Source organism: Vombatus ursinus, unplaced genomic scaffold, assembly GCF_900497805.2.
Source record: "Vombatus ursinus unplaced genomic scaffold, bare-nosed wombat genome assembly UNPS02014799.1, whole genome shotgun sequence".
Classification (NCBI taxonomy): Eukaryota; Metazoa; Chordata; class Mammalia; order Diprotodontia; family Vombatidae; genus Vombatus; species Vombatus ursinus.
In genome coordinates this window covers 53,151,530-53,158,158 of record NW_020954577.1, presented here as the reverse complement: position 1 = coordinate 53,158,158, position 6,629 = coordinate 53,151,530, and positions in this window count along the sequence as shown.

The following is a 6,629-nucleotide window of genomic DNA, read 5'->3' as shown; positions in this document are numbered from 1 at the left end:
GAGGTTAAAGGATTTGCCCACAGGCACTGTCGGAGTGTGGACTTAAGAAGCATCTTGGTAGAATGGAAATCAACGGCATTGGAGACAAGGCATTTTAACTCCCTGAAACTCAGTTTCCTTATGTGTGAAAGAGAGGTTGGAGTAGATGTCCTCTCCGGCCCCTTCCAGCTCTGGATGTGGATAAGATCCATGATCTCATGTAACCTAACCAGACGAGCAGACCCAAGTAACGCTGGACGCTCCCATCTCACTGTCTCCTGCCAAGCAGGTTTGGGATAGATACTTGTCCATCTGGAAAGTGAGTGCTTCTAGCCAAGTGCTAGCCCCTTGAACTTGAACTTGTTAGGTTCTCCCTGTTCCCAACGTGGCCGGTTTTTTGCAGAGGGCTTGGCATCCAGTGCTCTGTTTGATTATCCCAATAAATCCAAGTTGGGTAATCCGGGCATTCCCATTCTGCCTGTAAACATCTACAGAGGAGGAAACTGAGGCTCGAGCCATGCAGCTCATTAGCAGTCAAGCCAAGGCCCCACTCTGTGCCTCCACCTCAGGCCGGACGTCGACCTTTCCATGGCTTAATGCAGTTAGGACAGCTCAAAACTTGTTATCTTCAATTAAGGCTCCAGATTGCACTTTCTGTCCTTTCGTTGCCCTCGGTACCAAATGAAATCCTGGCCAATCAACAGGCTGGATGACAGGCAGCCAGGATCCAAAAAGGGTTTGACAGGTGAGAACATTGGATTGATTTTAATGAGATGAAACCAGATAGGACTAGATGGACATCTCTTCTGAGCCTTGGGTTTTTAAAAATCGACCTCACAAGTACGAGACAAGGAAGCGTCGCTTGCCAGAGAACAGCTCATGTGAAAAAGGTCTTGGGGGGAGAGGCAGCTCACTGGGGCAAGTGGAGAGTTTATCTTAGGATCAGAAAAACTTGGCTTCAAGTTTCCCCTCCTACACATAGTGACTAGGACACCCTGGGCAAGTCACTTAACCTTTTCATGCACCAAGCAACTCTCTATTTTTTTTTTTTTGGTGAAGCAATTTGGGGTTAAGTGATTTGCTTAGGGTCAGACAGCTCCTAAGTATCATGTGTCTAAGGCTACATTTGAACTCAGGTCCTCCTGACTCCAGGGCCCGTGCTCTATCCCTTGTGTCACCTGGCTGCCCCAACCAAGCGACTCTCTGAAAACGGTAAGTTACCAGTTGTCAGTGAAAAAATCAAAACCAAAGACCAAAAAACAAAACAAAACCAAACAAAACACATGGCCTAAGCTTTTAGTGAAGCATAAGTCAGTGTATGAACCAACCCTGTGAATATGAGCCATCTCTGTCCCTATGAGACTGAAATCAGAGAAGCCAGTGGGATCTTGGGTTATGTTAAGAGAAGGGGGCGTCCAGAAATGGAGAGTATAGGCCCTGACCCATCTCCATCTGGTATTCAGGTCTGGGCACGCATCATTACAATGGAAAGCACCAGAGGAAGTTCAACTCAGAGGGCAAAAGTGCTCAAGATGGTGCCATATGAAGGAAATGGGAATTTCAGCTTGGAAAAGAGAGGACTTGGGGAGAAGGTTAAAGTTGGAGTCCTCTCCCATACTTTGTTCATTTATGGGTTCATTGATGCAAATATGAGGGTTTGCAAACTTGTGTCTGAAAGGTAATTTATAGAGAGTTGCAAGGGGACGCTCCACTGAGAAGTTAAGAGATTTGTCCAGGGTCATCCAGCCTGCATGTGCCAAAGGCAGGACCTGAACCCAGGTCTTCCTGACTCAAAAATTTACCTTCTATTCACTACAACATGCAGCCTCTCTAAAGGTCCTTATAGAAAAATGGATGATGTTTAAAGTCTCTCTTTTATTAACGATGTAGTTAAGTACAAAGCAAAATGTGGCATTAATATAATATTTAATAATGACATTCAAGGCAAAATAAGATGTTATGTTCACATTTCCAAGTCTTTTAACTCACATAAGTACAAGATGGAATCTTGGAGAGGGTCATGACGTGGTTTTTGAAGACTTCTACAATGCAAATATGCACGTCCCAAATAGAACGTGGACTCACTCCCGCCGTGGCTACTTTTGTGGTTGTCTTCAATTCTGTGAAGTTTGATTTGTCTTGGTTGCTTGATATTAACAGCCAAGCTGGTCAAGACTATAGCCCTTGCTTTTAAAAAAGAGAGTTAATGATCTCAGTACATTTTTCAGGATAGAATAAAATGTCTCTAAAAGTCAAGTCATTAATGATCAATTTGACAAATGTGTGAGAGACAAAAACAATGAAAATCTTCCATGTTATACAAGAGAAGTGAACTATTGAGGCCCTTTAACCCAGGAAGGTCAAAGACGGAAACAGAGGTATAATAGTATAACATATACCAATAAATGAATCAATTCACCAACATGCATTTATTAAGTGCTTACTGTTTGCCAAGCACTGTGCTAAATGCTGAGATACAAAGAAAGGCAGAAACAGTCCCTGTGAGTCCTCAGGGAGCTTACATTTTAATGGGAGAGATAACATGTACATCTATAGGTAGATATAAGATACACAGAGTAAATATAGTGTAATCTTCAAAGGGAAGATGGGGGGGAGACTGGGAATGCCTCCTGCAGGAATTCTAAAATACGGGTAAGAATGGAGTGCATTCTAGGCTTGGGGCCCAGCTAGTGGAACAGTACAGAGAGGGCTGATAGAACTGGGTGTGGAACAACTCCAATATTGGTAGCAGGGTTCTTTGTGGTAACCAAGCAGGTGCCCATTGATTGGGAACACTGGAGAAACTGGGACCAATAGATATAATGGGATATTACTGTATAGCAAGAAATGATAAATATGAGAAATTCAGAGAAAAATGGAGAGATTTGAAAAGCCAATGCAGAGAAAAAAATAATAATAGCTAACATTTATATAGCTCCTACTATGTGCCAGGCACTGTGTTAAGCACTTTCCAAATATTATCTCATTTGATCCTCTCCACAACCTTGGGAAGTAAGTACTATTCTTATCCCCATTTTACAGATGAGGAAATGGAGGTTAAGTGATGTTCCCAAGGTCACACAGCTAGTAAGTAACTGAGACTGAATCCAGGCCCAGTGCTCTTTGCACTATGGTGCCACATAGGTGCTGCTGGGTCAGAAGAATACTATGCATAAGGATTTCAACAATATCAGTGAAAAGGTAGATAAAAGGAAATCAAGATTGGAATAAACGAAAAACAAATATTGGTCTCAGCTAATGAACCCTGGTGCACTGTGCCTGGCACAAAGTAGGTGCTCTATAAATGCTGTTGTTATTATCCCTCCTCTTAGCAGAGGGGCTGGGGGACTGTGCTGAGGAGCCGCCTTCATTGTCTGATAGCCCCCCTGATTTGGCAGGTTTGATAAACTGTTTTTCTTTGTTACAAGGGAGGGTTCTTTTTTTTTTTTTTTGGAAAGAGGAGGATCTTTCGAGAAATTATTGTGATATAAAAAAAAAAGGCTGGAATAAAACTGGTTAAATAATATTTTTCTTCAATGACTCATCCTCTCCCTCCTCATGCTTACCTTGTGGAATCCCAAGGTTCCTTCCAAGCACAGTTCATGTACCACCTCCTACCCCTGATCTCCCCAGCTGATACTCCTGAAATTACTTTGTATTTCTTCATACTATTCATCTTGGTACAGCTGCCTCCCTCCCCAAAGCAGAATGTAAGCTCCTTGCACGGCAAGCACTGTTAATTTTTGTCTTCCTATCCTAGCTCCGAGTACATATTTGATAAATGTTTGTCAAATTGATTTAATTTTTTTAGGAACAAAGGAGGAGGGTTTTTGCAATCTACTCACTCTGGAAGTTCAGTGAACTGATACATACAAACTTCTAGTCTCTCTGAATATTATAGATGGAGGATAAATACATGAGAAGATTCCTACAAAGAGGACGAATCAGAGAAATATTGGAGAGAGCTGGTATCTTTCTGGTGCAGAAGGAGCCCTCCCTCACAAGTGGCCAACTCAGAGCAGTCAGTAAGATGATTCTTGGGAAAAGAGGCACCAGAGAGGTGAGCACCAAACAACTGGAAGAATGTGTGATGCCAACGCTGAGGTGAAGCAGAGAATTGAAAGGAAAGCTTTCCTTCTCTTGAGGAACTAAGACCAGAATAGTAATCTCTGGGCTTTAAAAAAAAAAATAGTTAAGCAGTTCAGCTAGAGAAATGAATGAAAGCTTTGGTTTTTTAGTTGTTTTTTTTTTTAATCTTTTATAAAAATTACTTTTTAAAACGTATTTTGTCAATAAATCAGTTATCTTAATGGACATTATATATTTTGTAAATTTGTGCTTTGGAAAACAGTGTCAATTTCTCAACCCTGAGATGAGCTGGAATGAGTACAAATAGTACAAGGTCTACCTCCACCTGATTGCAACATCCCTAGATTACAACGAAAGGTCTTCAAGTCACCTCAGGTGCTGAAATTGAAAGTGTATCTTCCAAAGGCGACAACCTCATGTCGAGATATTATACCGAGAGAGAGAAGAACAATTTGTGTTCATTTGGCTCTAACTGGACTTGTGGGATCTCTATGGCAAGAGTAGTGGAGTCGTGACAGAAAGGACTTCAGTTGATTTTCTGTTGTCCCTCCCACCACTCCCCACCCCCGACGCTCGGCGGTATCAAAATCTTGCCATCACTTACTTGTCTTAAAGTAGAGAATATGGACAGTCTTGGGGTCTGTGGCAGGATGCCTAATGCAACATTGAAAAGAATTTCAGACACAGAAAGACTGCAAACTCTTTGAGGGTAGGGATCGCCTCATTTTTGTCTTTGCAATCCCCAGAGGGTAGTACAATACTTCCCACATAGTTGGTGCTTAACAAAACTTTGTTGAATTGAACTGAGTGGGCCCAATTTTCCGACATAATATATAAAGCACGAAACAACCAATTTATTCTAACATTTTAAAGGACATATTATTTTCTACTGAAGGAGAAGATTGTTTTCCTCATTACATAAATCCTTGAGAATAAATATACTTTAAAGCCCTGGTTAATTGGCCCTCAAGTATGCAGAACTCTCAAGTAACTAGCATGTGTAGTTGTTTTTTTTTTCCTCTAAAGGGCAAAAGTTAGTGGTCGGGAGAACCAGAGAAGACCTAAAGACCTAAATGCAGCACTCTGGCTGCCAAACTTCTGAGGCTTTCAAACACAATTAAAAGCTGCAAGAGTTTCTTTGAAGATTTTTATATATAAATGTGTGTGCTAATTACAACTATTAAGGGCCCCTAGCTTGGGATTTCACACCTTGTCATAGCACTATTCCCCTGTCAACAAGCTGTGTGAGGCATGATTCTAATTAATTTACTTTCCTGATGTCTCTTAAATGTCCTTTTTTTTTTTTAAGTCAACTATCACCAGGATTTATTATATAAAGTGTTAATAGGCCTAACTGAGAAATGCAAGCAAAGATATTCTCAAGATCCTGTCCTTTCCACGTTTTCAACTGGAGGTGAGTGAGTGGTAGAAAATATAACTTTATGCTCTAAAATAACAATCTCATTCACTTCTTTTTTTCTTTAGGGGGAAAATCCATTTTGTGTACTTTTAGTATATATTCATTATGTTGTACTTCTATAATTTTAGGCACAAATGGGTTTTTCTTTAACTTTTTATTAACCACTAAATCCATATAGCTAGAATGCCTTATTCCTCTGCAAAGCTAGTTAGCTGATGTGTGATTATATATATTACATGATAGTCCCCAAATGTGGTCTTCCTTGCACTAACATTTTTTGTGTGTCGGTGACCAAGGCCCAAATGAACCTTATCGCTAGCTATATTATTTTCCCTTCTAAACAAACACAGAAATTTGAATCCCCTCAATAAAGCAGCAATTAATGTCATTTCCCATTTAAACAGCCACACATATTTTTGCTTACTTTTGGATGTAATTTTTTAAAGAGAGAGAAATTAAGACAATTTGTAACAGTTTTCAGTGTTGGTGATTTATAACTAATAAGAAAATTGTGGTTCATTAGTCTTAACCGGTGGCAACTCATTTATGTTAATGTATTTGGAAGTAACATTAATATTGTTCGTAAAGTTGTTTTGTTTTGTTTTTCTTTTTAAAGTTGGAATTTCTACTCAGTCATCAAAATGAGGATGGATGGAGAGAGCCAGATCTGAAGTCTGGCCCATAACACACGTGTCACAGCTAATATTCACTAACTATCGAATGCTCACTGGAAATGAATAAAACTATAATGATTGCCTTTGTTTAAATCACAAACGACTACTCCTTCACTCAGAGGTTGTCACACAGCATAAAGGTCTTCCCCATGTGATGGTATATCATGGAGGTAGCATGGTTTTTTGGGAAAGTACACTGGACCTGGAGTCAGGAGAAATTCGAGTTCAAATCCTGGCTCTAACACTTACTGGCTGTGTGGCTCTGGACAAGGCCTTTATCAGCTCCAAGACTCAGTTTCTTTAACTGTGAAATGGGGACAAGATTACATATTCTACCCACTGATGGGTGGGTGGGAAAGACAGTGGCTGTTGTGAGCAAAATGCTTCAGAAATCTTAAAATACTACAGAAATGAGCTACTATCGTTCCTAACCTACACTTACCCCCTGGGGAATGGGGTGGAGGCAC